Consider the following 15,866-nt stretch of genomic DNA (forward strand, 5'->3'; position numbering starts at 1 on the left):
CAGTGTTGAAATATTGAGACTCCTGTAAGTAGCTGAGCAGCTGCTACCCTCATTAAATTAAAGACAGTAGCAAAATGCAATCGATCTTAATTTGTACAGTGATGAGCTCTGAATAGATTGCTAATTGTCCTAGTAGACATTGATTTTATGCTTCTTCTGTGATTCTTCATTTCTTCCCTCATCTTGTGACAGACATGAAGCACAGCAAACTGCCACCCTAGAACATGGTGCCACCTAGAATATAAATTCAGACTGGTTTATTCTATATGCTATAGAAAGCACTCTCATGAAGAAGGAAAAACATTTCCACTGTTTTCATGACAATACTACACTTATAACTCAAAAGTGCAAATTCCTTTTGACTGCAGCCACCTGTACTATGCCCCATGCATGAACAGGGATGTGTTTTTTGGTATTGCATATTACAAATTAGAATACTTCTCACAGACAAGTGACCAATTCAGATATCTAACACAATGAGCATTTTACCTTCAAATAAGGTGACAAAATAGCTGCTCTGACACAAGATGCATATTCATCCAAGGATATAAAAAATATTATTCAGAACGTATTTTGAGTTAAACTTGTCATCTTAAGCCAGTTCCTATCAATTTTATTTGCATAGGCATTTTACAACTATGATGCCTGCCTCAAAAAATGGTCAATATGTACATCATGTATTTATCAATGAGCAGAAAACTGAAAAGGAAAGGGGAAAGAAATAGGGTCCATTTAGTGGTGTTTGTAGCAATAAACTTCCATCCATGTGTAACATGATAATGGTAGAGTCACTGGGATTCAAAGAGCAGCAAGAGCACTCAACTGTTCAAAGTCCTTATGTAAAACTTACATCAATGCCATAAACCCTTTGCCACAGTGACTTGCAGCCATCCCCAAGGAACACGATAACAATCACACTGAGCACATCTGTGCACAGAACAGATAATGGGAGAGGGATGAATGGTTTTGCCCTTAGAAGAAGAAAAAAAGTCTTCAGGCTTAAGAGGCACAGGTGCACCAGATCAAATATTAATTGAATTTAGGTACTTTGGTCTTTTCAAGGGCCTCCACATAGAAATGTTTTCAACTGTGGTGCTCAATTTTCAAGCATCTTGAAACTACAATAAATTACATGAGCCCTGAGGGGGTTTTCTGTTTGTCTCTTAATAACACAGGTGGCAATTACAAATATATAGAGAGGATTAGCAAATCTCCTCACACAGACCAGACCTTTGAAAAAGCAAAATAGATGCCTTTATCCTAAATCCACTTGGGAGTGCAATTCCGACATCTTGCTTTCACATTGCTAAAAAAAAAATGTGGCCTCCCCTATTGCAGATTCATAATTTTTAATTGTGAATAATGCTTTAAAACAGTTCAAACAAAAAAAAAAAATCCACACAACTCTCTTCATTTGCAGTACAGCTGGCAGGTGGTCTAGCTACTCAACTGCTACAAAAGTACAGCTTAGGGATTTTTCTTACCCACCAATTGCTATAAAATGCAAAATTCTTCTGTTGATGCAGTTTCAGTTTAGAAGGAAATAATAGCTTCTACAAGACTAAACCTAGAAATACATACCCCAGACCTACTGATAAGGGCAACAAGCTGGATTCCAGTTCCTGCTTCAGTGCATGCCTGTGTTTCACTTGGATCTGTATAACCCTCCATTCACAACAGTAAGAGACATCCAGTCTAATTTGCACAACAAATTGGACTATTTAGAGAGGAGCAGATTCAAACTGAAAAAAAAACTCCAAAGCACCCCAAATCACAAACCATCTGTAAATTCACAATTAGGAACTTGCACTGACAGAGGGAATGAGATTCTGTGCCCCCATATTCCAGAAAGTAGCCTAACCACTGCTTGCCAGGCAGCTAGACAGAGAGAAGCTTGGGTTCTGAACTACAGCAAAAACACCCTGCCACCACCTGAAGCTAAGCAACCCCAGAAGGCAAGCATCCTAATGAGTACCAAGGACAGAAATACAGCTGCTAGTCATTTAGTCAGAAGTTTGTACACCAGCACCTCATACTCATAAGCAGAACCCTCCCCACACATTATACAGGATACCTGCTCATCCAGTTTGCGATTGTGAATTCCAGAAAGAAGCAAGAAGTTGAAAATTATGTTACTAAAACCTTACTATGATAATGGTTGTGACAAATCAATCTTCTCATCAGGTTGAATGAAGTTTTTCTTTTTTTTTTTTTCAATATTTTAGAAATGCCCAAATATTACCAAGTAGCCAAGAACAAGCCTTACGATATTTTTTTCCTCAAAGGACTCAGTAAAAGCAGAAAAGATACCACTTTCTTTATCAATAGTCAAATGCCTGGAGCTTAGAATGCTTGGACTGCATATCCTACAGTACCTATAACAAGTGAAGTCATGCATTTGGCAGGGGGAAAGAAAAAAAGCAGCATTTGATAGAAATGGCAATGTTTAATAAGATTGGTATGGATGTATCTGTAAATAAGTTCCATCACCCAAGAATCACAAATAAGGTGCATCTTACCATCTCTGGCTCCAAGTCACGAAGACCTGGTTTTAAACTAACCATCAAGATACAAGAAAATATATTACTTCATCTGAAATCAGATAAAACCAGATTTTTCTAGTCAAGTCATTGCATTAATCTTCTGTAAAACATCAAGAGCTTTTCTCTCACTGTGAACAAGCCATTGTTTTGACAACCTTTTTTAGACATGCTGAGAAGCAGTTTTTTAAATAGCAAGGACATTTTAATTGTGGATGACATGAATCAACTGTGTGAAAGAACAGCTGCATCTTCAGATGACACAAAGAAAAGCGTGATCTGGATGCAAAGGAGGGTAAAATGGTCTTTTATTGTACACTTGCCATTTTTCTGCAAGTCCTACTTCAGAAATTTTACAAAAAGTTTTATCAAAGGAAATAAGGTGCTAGGGACAACGCTATTTTATGTGCATCTAGAGCCTCTGTTAATCTGGTTCAAAGATTGTCTAAAAAAAATTAGTTGTTTTCTGTTCACCAAAGTACACTGCTTCCCTGAACCTGGGGATGAGAGAGCTCAGTGTTAAATTATTCTGATCTCATGAGTCTCAAAACTGAGCCTTCTCATTTTATGTTTTATAATTGGAAGAAAAACACTGAAGTACAAAACAACTATGAAACTCTGCCTCTGCAGCTTCAGCATATTTTAATTATTTTTATAGGATTATTAGCTGTCTTACTCAAAAGCTCTCAAATGCAGGTGGAGGCCTCAAGAACTTAGAAATTGACAGAGCATACCTTGAACACAAGGACTGACATCCGGCCTCTGGCATGCTGCCATCAATAGTAATTACTGCTTGGTACTTCAGATACCACAAATAATGTAAAACAAGAAGGCAATGTATGCACTCCAACCAATATTTGGTGCTGTGTATGCTGTTGTTCTGGCCACTGCAGACACCATTCTTTCCTAGACAAATTGACATAAGGCCACCATTTCCCATCTTTCACAAGTTACTAAGACACGGGAAAGGATTAAAAGATCTTTAAAAGTTATTCTTGAATGTACTACAGTTTATCAAACAGTGAGAGGACTTCAAACCTGAAAACTCAGCACTTCCAGTTCAATCTAGGCTGGGAGTTGACCACGGTAAAGCCAACAGTTGTCTGGTGAAAGAAAGCAAAATAAACCAATTCAGGGGTATGAAAAAAAGTTACTCTAAGCTTTTTTAAATTTAAACTACCAGAAAAATCTCATAGAAGCTTCAACAGAGGGAAAACCCTACAGAAAATTCCAAGACTTCACCAGAACAGAAGTGGTTTTTGGTGACTTTTCCTAGGCAAAGGCATTGTTACGAAGTTAGCACATAAGGTAGATAAATGGCAAAATAGGCCAATGGCATATTTTTGAGGAGAAAAATATAAAACATCTCCAGAGTGAAAGGAGAAGAATCTGCAAAATCATTTATAAACAATAATTCTATGAAGATGATGGCATTTATCCTCTTATTTTGGAAGTTTTCAAAATACTCTTATACCTGACTCAAATATCAAACTCTTTCATGTAATATTGGATTCACCACACAGGAACAGACATTAAGTAAGCCAGTATTTTAACAGTTTTATTTATCAAAACCCTACTACCAGTTCTGCAGGCACTCATAAAACCATGATTATAACCCAAACAGAGAAATCAATTGACAATCAGGCAAAGAAGACCTTCTCTATGGAAAGCAGAGACTAACATGGCTCATAGAATATATACAACCATAGCTGGGTCATCTTCTAGCGATACTGAAAATTAGAGAAATAAAATAAGCAACTGACAGAGCAATAGCAGAAAATCACTTTCTGTACTGTTGTGAAAGTCTTGTTTAAAATGTTCAAAATACAATCAGTTTCTAAATTAATTCTGCCTGGCACAAGTGATCCATAATCAGTCTACAAGTAATTCTGCAACTGAGAAAAAAATACCATTCCCACAATCTGTATGCATACTATTTAACAACCAAAAACCCTCATGAGCTATCAAGATCAAAATTTTAAAGCAGCTTCTTCCAATAACAACTGATATTTTTACTTGGAATTTAGTTCCCAGCGCAAATCTCAGCACCCTTTTCCTGCTATGGACTCATATGGAAAATAGAGATAGGCAAAAGACTTGAATTTACACTTTCTGCAATTTCTTTTCACGGGATGAAAATACTGTGGATACAAATTACAGGGAGAAAATTACTAGATTAGACCTCAGATCTCTGAATATTTAGCACCATAACATTCTCTGCTTTGAAACTATTATTTGCAGGCTGGGGAAAGAAGTTTCTGCCTTAAACTGTGAGAAAATTCCCCTAAGGAAGGAAGGGCAATTTTGTCTAAAAACTGCTTCCACCAAGGCTAGTCCTATCAGTTCCTTAAAGCAGGGGTGAAAATCCTATTAGTTGGCTTATGCTTTTCAGAGCTTCAAAAGGTATCCTTTGAAGCTGAAAAAAACTTCTGAAGTGACCAGTTATGCAAAAAAACTTTTTAAATGACAGGTTATTATGGAATGCTGCATTCTTCCAGATATTCTGTAAATAGGGAAATGATCAAAGATGCACAGGGATCTGAAAAACATGCCAGTGAAGTTAAGGATTTTTCCACTTCTGCTTCAATACAACAGCTTTTGCTAAGTAAGCAGGAGCATTCAGCTGGACAGCTTCCCTCTGAACCATCCCGCACTTCACAGCACATTTTCAGGTTTTAAAATCTCTCATTAAGCCCCCACCAACTTTAATACCCCATGGATTTCAAGACCTTTCTGCAAGATTCACTTAATTTCCAGTCCTAGAATTATCAAGTATGCTCACTGCTCCTGCTAGAGACAAAGAATAATTAGAGCTGGTCAGGTTTTCAGTTTGTCGCAGTGACATTCATCCATATCTGTAAATTTCATGGTGAAGCATACTGAAATACTATGTAACCAAGTCTCTCCCGTTATCTACTAAGAGGAAACCCAAAATATACCAAACTCTGTAGACATCTAACACTAAATGAAATAAATAGGCACCAAAACAAGAAGGGACATTTTGGGAGGGTAGAATGGGGGATGTTAAAATTATAAATTGCACATGAATCTAAGCTCATAATTTTGATGCACCTTTACCCAAATCAAAGACTTCATTTGACACAATACCAATAGATTAAGAGGAATATTACCAAAATTATGTCTTAATTAGGTGATTCACAAAACTGTCAGAAAACTCCAGCAACACCTAAATAAGTAGAAAGTCAGGGTTTAGGAGGTATTATCACAAACAGATTGATGCATGGTAACATTTATATTTTGAAGCTGCTATAAATTTTCATTTCAAGTGAGAAAAATATTGGAAGTCATTTGACAATTGAATTCCTTTAATAAACAAATGTAGAAGTATCTCACACATTATTCTCTTCACACCGCCAGCACTCCAATTTTTTCTCCACAATCCAGATGTCTAAATGGAAATGTTTACAGTTCCTCACCTATAATTCTGCTTCCACTCTTTCAGGCTCACAGCCTGGTATATGCAGTATTTATCATACCCCTCCACCCCCTACAAAGTAAAGCTCAGCTACCAAACTCTCTCAAGAGTAATTTCACCACCTCTAGATGCTGCAGTGCCGTAACATTCACATCACAGAAGTCAGAACTGCCAAGGGGATGAGCAACTGGGGAAGGCTTGATCCATGCTGTAGGAAATCCTCAAAGCATATGAAACATACCACAGCCCTGGAAGCCTCAGGAGATGCATCACTGTCCACCAAAACAACAGAGATTAAAAAGCCTGATATTTCACCAAGCTTGGCAAGTCTAAGGTCCAACAGCAAATATCCAACACAGCACCTCAATAGTCTTCCAAAAAAAAAGGCAGAAATGAGAAACGTACTTTGTCCTTGGAATCACTGGGGGTTTGCAGCATGAAGTAGAGAAAACTTCAAAGCTCCTTCAGTCTGGCAGTTTAGTTTTCTAGTAACTTGAAAAAAATCATAAATCCCTGAGACCTGTGGATAATACACTATACCATGGAACACGATAGATGTCAAGAACAGATGGGCTAAATGTCAAGACTCAGTAAGGTGATTAGTTTTCTAAATAATACCTTTATCTATGTGTATCATCCCTAGCTCTGTCTGTGGTAGGTGTTGAGCAGTTGACCGCCTGTTGAAGTTAACATGCTTGTCTTATGCCTAACACAAATTCAGTTTTCTAAAATATTACTGTAAGTTTCAGCCTGGAGTACCTGCATAGGAACTGTCTGGCTTTCCTGAAAGCAAAATTACTTTCATTTAGATCCTAATTCCAGCTACTTCATGGAAGCATAGAACATGCATCAATGTTTCCAAACACCTACTTGTCTCACCTGTGTTAAAATCACACCCAAAAGATCCTGGGCACTAGAGAAACAAAGAATTTGCCTAAGTGTCACAGCATATGCCACAGTATATGTCACAGTTGAGATGGCCATGATATACAGAGTATCATCAGACAATTTCAGAAAGCTTCAACCCATACTGAGTAACACCATACCTCATCAGAAGGCTTCTGGCACATACCCATACAGAGTAGCATCATTCCACACCAGAAAGCTGTAAGTGTCTGCCCTTCTTGTTCTTTAGCCCAGCCTTTTATACCCTCTCATTGATGCATTGCACCTGTGTGCCCCTTTGGAGGCTGGTCAGTGCCCTGGGCCCTCCATGGCTCATTGCTGTCAGTGCTGCTCACCTGCTGCTCACAGCTGCACACACTGGGGATGAGGCTCAGCCACAGCCCCACCCCAATGACCACAGACTGTGTGCCTACACCTAAATTCATATGAAAAATTAGAATTTTGATTCCAAATTTGTAGAATCCCAAGGACGCTCTCACAAACACAGCTCCTCATTCACAGGCAATATTGGTCTACAAGATCTATCTATAAGCATTGGCAACAGATTATCTCCTCTGTCTTTCTCCCCAGTTCCATGATAAAGACATAGCATTAGCCAGAATTACTCTAAAATACGGCATGGTTGCATAAACAGTTACCTCAATGCCTCAGTGGAATTAAGGAAATTCAGGCATTTTCTATAGATAAAGATTAACTGTTTTATTATGTCATCTATTGAATTTGCTTTATAAATGTTCTAGTTTTCTAGATTTAATTCCATCACTCCACAGTTCATCTTACTTGTACCAATTTCTGCCTCAATTTTAGTAATTAATCGGATTAATTTATGTAACTTAATTCCTGAGAAGTTAACTTCTGCAATTTAATTGCTGACAGCTTTAGAAAAAAGCACTTTCTAAACCCACTTTAAAAACAGTGATTTATAGCACGAATGCAATATAAACAAAAGACAAAAGAAAAGCAACTGCAGAGCTAAGAGCTTTTGGTGAATGCTAAAAGGCCTTTAAAATGCTGTTCATAATCTATATGATACAGTCAATTTTATCATTCTTTCTGTGAATGCAACTGCCTCCACTGAATGTGCTGACAGAGAGGTACAAGTCTGCAGATTGTTGGTGCTTGCAGAACTGTTTATCATTTTTATAGTTAGTAGGGTATGAAAAAATGCAGAAAACAAGTGTGATTTACAAACAGATCATAAGAATGAACTTGGCTGAGTCTCTTTGAGGATTTTGAATTATGGCCCAGATAAGCCACAAGGAAAAGGGATGAGGAACTTGTCTGGGACACAAACATTTCAGTACAAAATATGTTAAACAGTGATAGCACAATCAAGACTCACATGACACAGAAATAAAGCTATTTTACAAAGTCAAAGTGAGGAGTTCAACATCAGAAGAAACTGGATGTACTATTTAAAAACAATATAAAAATATCTCTCCTAGAACTTTTATTATTTGATGATAAATTAATATAACCTTATTCAATCATAATCTGTCATCTTTAAAGGACGACTTTCCAAGATTACCAGATCTGTAGAACTGTAGCTTTTGCTTTCATCTGCCTTGTTATTCCAACAGATAGTACATCATTCTGATTGTCCTATGAAAGTTACACAGCATTAGACACAGCAGCAGCAAAACACTTTGTCACTGCCTTAGGAAGAGTTTAGTTAAAAAAAATAAAAACAAAAAATCCTTGACATTTTGCACAAAGCCTCATGTAGACAAAAAAAACATACCCTGGTTATGACCCAAATATCTTGGTTAAGCATCTTGTCTGAAAAGAGAGGAGAAATCTGGTTTGTTTTAACTAAGAAGCTGTTCCATGTAATATGAAAGAAGATTACACAAAAGAAAAAAAATGAGACAATTTCACAGAATCAATCACAGAGCTGTAGGTACAAGCACAACAGAGAAACGAGGGTCTGAGCAATAAAGAAGAAAAAGAAGTAAAAAATTGAGATGATGCCCAAAGATCCTGCAGCTCTTCAGCATTTAGGCAGATATGAATATACTTCATGAGGAAGGATCACCTTGACCACCTGCATGAAAAGAAGCCCAAGAATCTGCACAACAATGCATATTTTTCACTCTTGGAACTGCAGGGCTCAGCACTCGTTTAAATAAGGATTACAGAGTAGAAAAAGGTGCCATAATTAAAACAGACTTTACTTCAACTTGAATTAACAAATGAGCGTTATCAGAACAAGACCACATTTAGAAATTTAATTAGGGAAGAGGAGCCATATGTAGAAATTGTCAAGAAGAGAAACTCAGGTTTTAAGCATGTTCTGAGAATATTCTCACTTGAGAGAAAAGGAAGAAAAAAAAAAAAAAAGAGCAACGATGTGGAAAAAGTATCCCTGGAGTACCCCATGAATGAACAGCACTCACCCTCTCAGTTCTCCCCATTCTTGCCTAGTCAGGGATTTTTCTTTCAAGCATGCCAAAGAACATTTATCATTTTCTAGAGATTAACTTCTTGTCAACATTACAGGGACTCTTTACATTAAAGGACAGACTGCAGTTTCTGGAGCTTCTGATCTATCTAAGGTTTGAATTTCAAAAGCATTGGCCCACAATGAGGGAAGTATTATATCCCCAACACAGTAACACAGCATGTCAAAACAAACATACCACAACTATGGAAAAGCCTCTAAGAAGTTAGGCAGGAGATGGATTTGGCCCATTTAATAAGTCTCTACAAATAAGAAATATGCTTTTTCAGCAAGTTTTCCAAAATTTTTAGACTTCTAGTTACATGCAAAAATTATGAAGCACATCAAGTTAAATCTGCATATAATGGGACACATAACACAGGAGAAATTTTTGACTCTTCAAAGCCAAAGGCTACATCAGGCAATCTCCCCAGATTCCCTGACAATTCAGAGTGACAGAAGCACCCTCAGGCTGCTTTAGGAATTCTGTATCATCTCTGGAGCCATGTAATGACTGAAGGCAGATAGGTACTGTAAGACTGATTGATATGAGGGTCTTGCTTATCCACACCTCCTCTGTTAATACATGCAGATGTCTGTTCTCAGAAGTGATAATTTTCCTTTTACTACAGATTTGATTTGAACATGAAGAAACATAGTTCCTAAGTACAAAACTTAATGGAACATAAATCTATTGCCCCTGCTGAACATAAAATTTGGCTTGCAGTAGGATACAGAAAAATAGTCTGAATTATGTTTTATGTTTATAAAGCAAGGCTCAGAAATTAAAATTTAATAGATAAATTCCCAACTTACCCTCATGACAAAAGGCCAAAATTTAATCAAGAATTAACAACAAAAATGTATCTTCATCAGTTTGAAGGCAATTAGATACCAACCTAGCAAATAATTTCATGTTGAACAGACAAACTTCAAAATACAGAAAGAAGCAGCACATCTCTAGTACCAGTTGCCACCACGCCTGAGAAGTACATTTTCTCCAGGCAATGAAAAGAATGAAGCAAAAACTCCACTTTTTCATTATCTCATTTTGCCTGTAAGATCATTCCTATTTCCATACCACACTTGCACCAGATTCACATGTGACCTTGCTAGGAACAGAGGAACATGCAAGGCCAGAGGACAAAAACACTCTTTGCCTTCACTAAATGAAAATGGATAACAAAGGTTGAGCCCCAGGAATAACATATGTCACAAATAATAGTGAGTACCTGATTCCTGGGAGATTTACACAATAGAGTCCACACATCTGCAACTGTTTGCCAGTAATATAAATTCAAATTGACAAGACTGAGGTATTATGGAACAGCATTTATCTCAAGACTGTCAGGAGAAGTCATTTCATTTCTTATGATTCATTTCATTTAGTTAGTGTATTAACTGGATACATTATTGATCTTTGCTCCATCCAATTTCAGCTTCTATAGCATGGACAAAGTGATCCAAAAAATATCAGTCCTCTTTTCTTTTCTTTCTTTTTTTTTTTTTTTTTTTTTGAAGCAAACATCTTACTGTATTAGACATCTTATCAAAGGAACACATTCTGGAACAAGCAACTGCTTTTGAGGAATACATTAGTGTGAAAGTCAATTTTTCTACAGTTCTTCTTAGAACATCTAGAAAAGTGTTGTTCTAGATACTGTGCTGTCCCCTTTGCTTGATTGGATGAAAAGGCAAATGATGAAGCAATCATGACAGTGTTTGTACAATCAAAAAAAAAAAAGCAAGAAAGGAGAAAAAAGGTTGTCAATCAGAGTAAGACTGCTATATGTCTGGGTGCCACCACCCTTCAGACAGAGAGGGCTGCTTTGAACATATACAAGCCACAGCTGTCACTCTGCAGAACTACACATCTTCCACTCTAAGACAGTATCATTTGACAGCTGCTACAAATATTACGAATATCATGGATGTCCTGTTATTCTCATCTGACAGTCTCTGAAGCATAAAGAGCTAGCTATTATGAAAAAAAAGAGAAAAGGGTATGTGTGTGTGTAATAACAAAACAGCAGCAGAAAGCACATTAGGATGTCTTCCTAATGCTGAGATGGTCAGCAAGCATACAGGTGAGACCAGGATGCTGTTTAATTTTTTTTTTGAAAGGCAGCAGGATTTGTAACTTTGAGAATGAATCTTCACTCTTCCCTAAGCCCTCTTGCATTTAAGGAATGCATCAAGTTTTAAAACTCTGGGAAAAGACAGAGAGTTTTACTATGCAGTTGCCTTAGAGTGGGAGAGGAACAAATGGCAGTATTCTAATTTTGCAGCAGCTCTGTTTAGTTCCAGCAAGATCAGGGTCCCACTGAAAAAGGCTTAACATAAAGGAAGAATAGAAATGTTACTTTCCCAAGAGCTTACAGTAAAGACAGACAGAAGTCAGGGAATCACTCAAGTAATCTGCAAAAGAAATACTAACTTCACTTCTCTCCCACTTAAAGTCTGCAGAGCCAGAGCCAACACATTCCTAGCAGTTTTAGCTTCCCACAGGTAAACCAGATACTTCTGATCTCTGCAATAATTGTGTCAGTGGATCTTCACACCCTAGAATCAAACTGTTCTGTACTGCTGAGATCGTCCTGATCTCATTGACCGCTGCACATCAGCAATGGCTTGCTGCACACAGGGTGCTCCGCAAACATAAAGGTGCTGCCAAAGTCAGCATTTTTCCTGGGGAAGGCAGCCCTCGGAAGAAACAATTTGCTTCTAATGTTTAAAATGGCTGATCTCACACTTCTGCATTTTCCGGTCTTATGCGATTTTCTCATGGGCAGCCATTCCAATTCGTCAGGACAAAATTCCCACCATCCTAAGGCTATTTCGACAGCGCCGCTTGCCAGTTCTGTCGTCCCCAACCCGCAAGAAGCATCGCGGGCAGAGATTTAACGCGCTCGGCGAAAGGCGGGCAGCCGAGCCGTTCCGGCGGGACTCACTCAGCCGCAGGTGCGAACCGCAGCCGAGCCAAAGCCGCCCCTGGGCTTCGAGCCGAGCTCCCGCTCCACTCGCGGTGCGCAGGCGCCCCCGTGCGGCCGCCCAGCGCCGGTGCGGGCCCGGCACGGAGCCGCCGGGAGCCTCGGGAGCGGCCCCGCGGGCAGCGCGGCTCTGCCGCACGCTCACGGGTAACCGCGCCACAGGATCGCTGCAAACAGGGCCGTACAGAACACACGCTGTGAAACCAACAAATGTACAGCATCCCAGGCCAGAGAGCAGCGCCTTGGAGAGATTCACACTTTGTCGATACAGCTGCAAAAACAGCGACTGTTTTTTAAATTTTGTGTTTACATTCTCAATCCTTCGTCCTCCTCTTTAAAGAAATACTCCGAAGTCCTAAGGGGAGAAGAAAACAGCAAACAACACTTACCTAATCTCCCTGTTCTTCTTAAATCAAGTTGCTTTCGGCTTTTTTGTCCTGCTTGTTGTTTGCGCTTTTTAACACCTAAGTGGACATAGCACAAAGCAAGTTTAGAAGAGGTCGTACAGTTACAGACGACAGGAGACACTAACAGCAACCATATGCAGACCTTGCCGATGCTCTGTGAATTATGCAAGGCTTGCATTAAATCATTATTGTTCTAAATGTGCACATAATAAAGACAGTAAAGACAGGACTTCTTACACAGAAGTATGACAGAGCACTCAACTTGTGGCTGCTAAGGAATATAAACAGTGATGTAGAGAACTGCCAGATTAATCCAGCTGGGATAGGTATCCAAACAATTGTATACTAATTTATTTTTTTAATTTGTTTAAATAGGATGACACCGTAATTGGCTAAGAGACCAGACAAAGCCCACAAAAATCCATAGGAAATGGAAAACCTTGCTTTGACTTCTCTGGGTTTCGGTCTGTGTCACAAATTGCAACACTGACAGCCAGGAAATGAAAAAACAGAATTACACAGAAGGCAGTTCAAATTCAATCAGTCTTTCACAGCCAGAACCCCACAGAAATTCAATATCTCTCCATTTGCTATTTCTCATTTATATATCCATCTTTTACTTTTTGTCTGCACATCACACAATTAGAAGGCAATTATCTAAATTATAAATTCTTCAGATCATTAAAGCTGTTAATAAAATTTGATTTTCAGTGTAAGAGCATTCACACACCAACCAAGAAAACAATTCTTCCTGACTGCACCCCAACCTTGACAGGAGCTCCATTTCTATTTCAACCTACTCCATCTAATTATGAAGCCTTTCAGTAGATCCAAATACTGCATAAAGTCACCCAAATTAAAGATGCAGGGAGAAGAAAAGAGTAACTTGTTAAGGCACCTCATCTTTTTTGTAGAGACATTTTGCTCTCATACCTCAGCTTTGCCTTCAGCAAGTTTTGGAAGATTCCAATTAAAACATGCTTTGAGCACTGGGCACCATAAGGCCTGGCGATTTCCTGAATTAAAGCCTAGAAATGCATTGGAGCCTAGAAATGCTCCAATGCTCATCCCATCCTGTTGCCTTGATTTTTTAAAGTTTTCTAAACTTTTTGATGTTTACTGTCTGATTCTTGTAACCAACTTTCTTACACACTTTATGTAAATAACTTCGTGTTATTGCTTTGCATTCTTTTATGGAGGAGGAGAAATTTGATGGACTGTTAGTTTATTCAGTGTTATTGGAGAGGTGGCACTTTCACCCTCCAGTTTAGAAACCTATAAATGTTGGAGTCATAAAAATAAAGGTCCCTTTTTTACCTTGGAAAGAACAGCAAGTCCAAGTCATGTTGTTTCACATCCTATAGTGACACTATCCAGTGTTTTCACTCTCCTGTCTCCAAGCTAAGACCTATATGTTCCATATACAAAGACCTATATGTTGCAAAGCACATCTGATTTTGCATGCTCTTGCATGGGTTTCTTTCAGACACCTAGACCCCTTTCTAGCATTGTGCCCCCAGGAGCAAGGGCCATGGCAAGCCCAGAGTGCTGGAGTCCAAAGCCATGACTAGAAAATGACACCATGTCTCTGCACCTTTCTAAGCAGCAGCAGCAGCAGCTGCACCACCAGTTACACGTGTTGCACAAGCAGCAGCATGTGACACCCAGCAAGGACAGACATGTCACACCGCCCTCCTGCTTTTTCTTCCACTGATCCTACTCATCTGTGGGGAAAAAAAATTACGTACAAATGCCACACTTCAAACTTTGCTTCCTTTTATAAGCAAAACCTTTAGCGGAAACATCATAAAGTTGATTAAAGTGTGGCCATTACCATTATGAGGGAGGTGATTCTGCCTCTCTACTCCACTGTTATGAGATCTCCCATCCAGTGCTACCAGCACAGGAAAGATGTTGCAGCAAGGGCACAGGAGGGTCAGGAAGGCTGGAGAACCTCTTCCATGAACACAGTCTGAAAGAATTGGGATTGTTCAACTGAAGACTCCAGGGATGCCTTTGAGCACCTTCTAATACCCAAAGGGGGCTACAGAATGCTGGAGAGGGACTTTTTACACCTGCCAATGGGTGGGTGAGATCCCAATGGTGGGAATGGCTTCAAATTGAGAAAGAGTAGGTTTAGACTGGATAATAGGGAGAAATTCTTAACTGCAAGGGTAATGAAACATTACCACAGGTTTCCCAGAGAAGTTGTGAATGCTCCACCTGCAAAGTGTTCAATGCCAAGTTGGATGGAACTCTGAGCAACTTAGGGGAAAGTGTCTATGCCCGTAGCAGGGGTGTTGAAAATAGGTCAGAAACTGTTGTAAAATAGTTGATAATTGTTAAGCATGTACTGTTTGTTTGGTTGTTATATTGTAAAAGGGGTTAAAAGGGTAGTTATAAGAAATGCGGTATGCAACATACCATAATACACCTCAGTGAAGTGCAGCACTCCCCAGGCAAAACGAGCCAACCTGGACAAAACAGTAATGGGCCAACCAACCGCCTAGAACCTTCTCGCAAATGAAGGATCCAAAAAGAAACCAATCCAAAGGGACAAAAAACAGGTTAAAAAGGGGAATCCGACCCAGGGAAGCTGTGCCGCTCCACCTGGAACATCGAGGACCTCGCTGCTGAAGACCCAGCGCCGGCGCTGCAGCATCCTCGACGGGACCGCCCCGGCTCGGCCCGCAAGCCCCTTGCTTTAGGCCGTTCTTTTTCTTATAATAAATGCTGAGAACACTTTTAGTACCAGCAGTCTGGTCTCGTTTTTAACAGAGGGGGGCTGGAACTAGATCATCTTAAAGGTCCCTTCTAAGCCAAACCACTCTGTGATTCTCCTCCGTTTCCCTCACCGCCAGCTCCTGCTTCGCCCCGCCGCTGCCGGCCGGGTCCTGGCCGCACCCGGGGCTGCCCAGCCCCCGGCAGTGCCCCCTGCCCGCTGCCCCCGCCTCTCCCCGCACTATCGGGCTCCTGCCCTCGCTTCGCTGGCTCTACACAGATGGAGCCGGTGAGGAAGCCGCTCGTTTTAGGGCATTCTCACGGACCGACCGCTTTCGGGCCCGCGCCGCCAATCGCTGCAGCCGGCAGCGCCGGCCAGGGCCCCGTGTCCGCTCAGCGCCCCGCAGCGGAGCCGGCCCGGCACAC

General features: G+C 39.9%; 1 long non-coding RNA gene across 1 annotated transcript in view; it reads right to left on the minus strand.

The window, feature by feature from the left end:
- LOC134418972 (uncharacterized) overlaps positions 1–15,577 on the minus strand; it is a 361,012-nt gene extending 345,435 nt beyond the window's left edge. Inside the window, exons 1-2 of the long non-coding RNA XR_010027910.1 lie at positions 15,144–15,577; positions 12,702–12,776 (exon numbers count right to left, since the gene is read on the minus strand). This is a non-coding gene — a long non-coding RNA (uncharacterized LOC134418972). The remainder of the gene's footprint in view (positions 1–12,701; positions 12,777–15,143) is intronic.
- Between the last annotated feature and the right edge of the window lie 289 nt (positions 15,578–15,866).

The sequence above is a fragment of the Melospiza melodia genome, chromosome 5, assembly GCF_035770615.1.
Source record: "Melospiza melodia melodia isolate bMelMel2 chromosome 5, bMelMel2.pri, whole genome shotgun sequence".
In the NCBI taxonomy this organism is placed as follows: Eukaryota; Metazoa; Chordata; class Aves; order Passeriformes; family Passerellidae; genus Melospiza; species Melospiza melodia.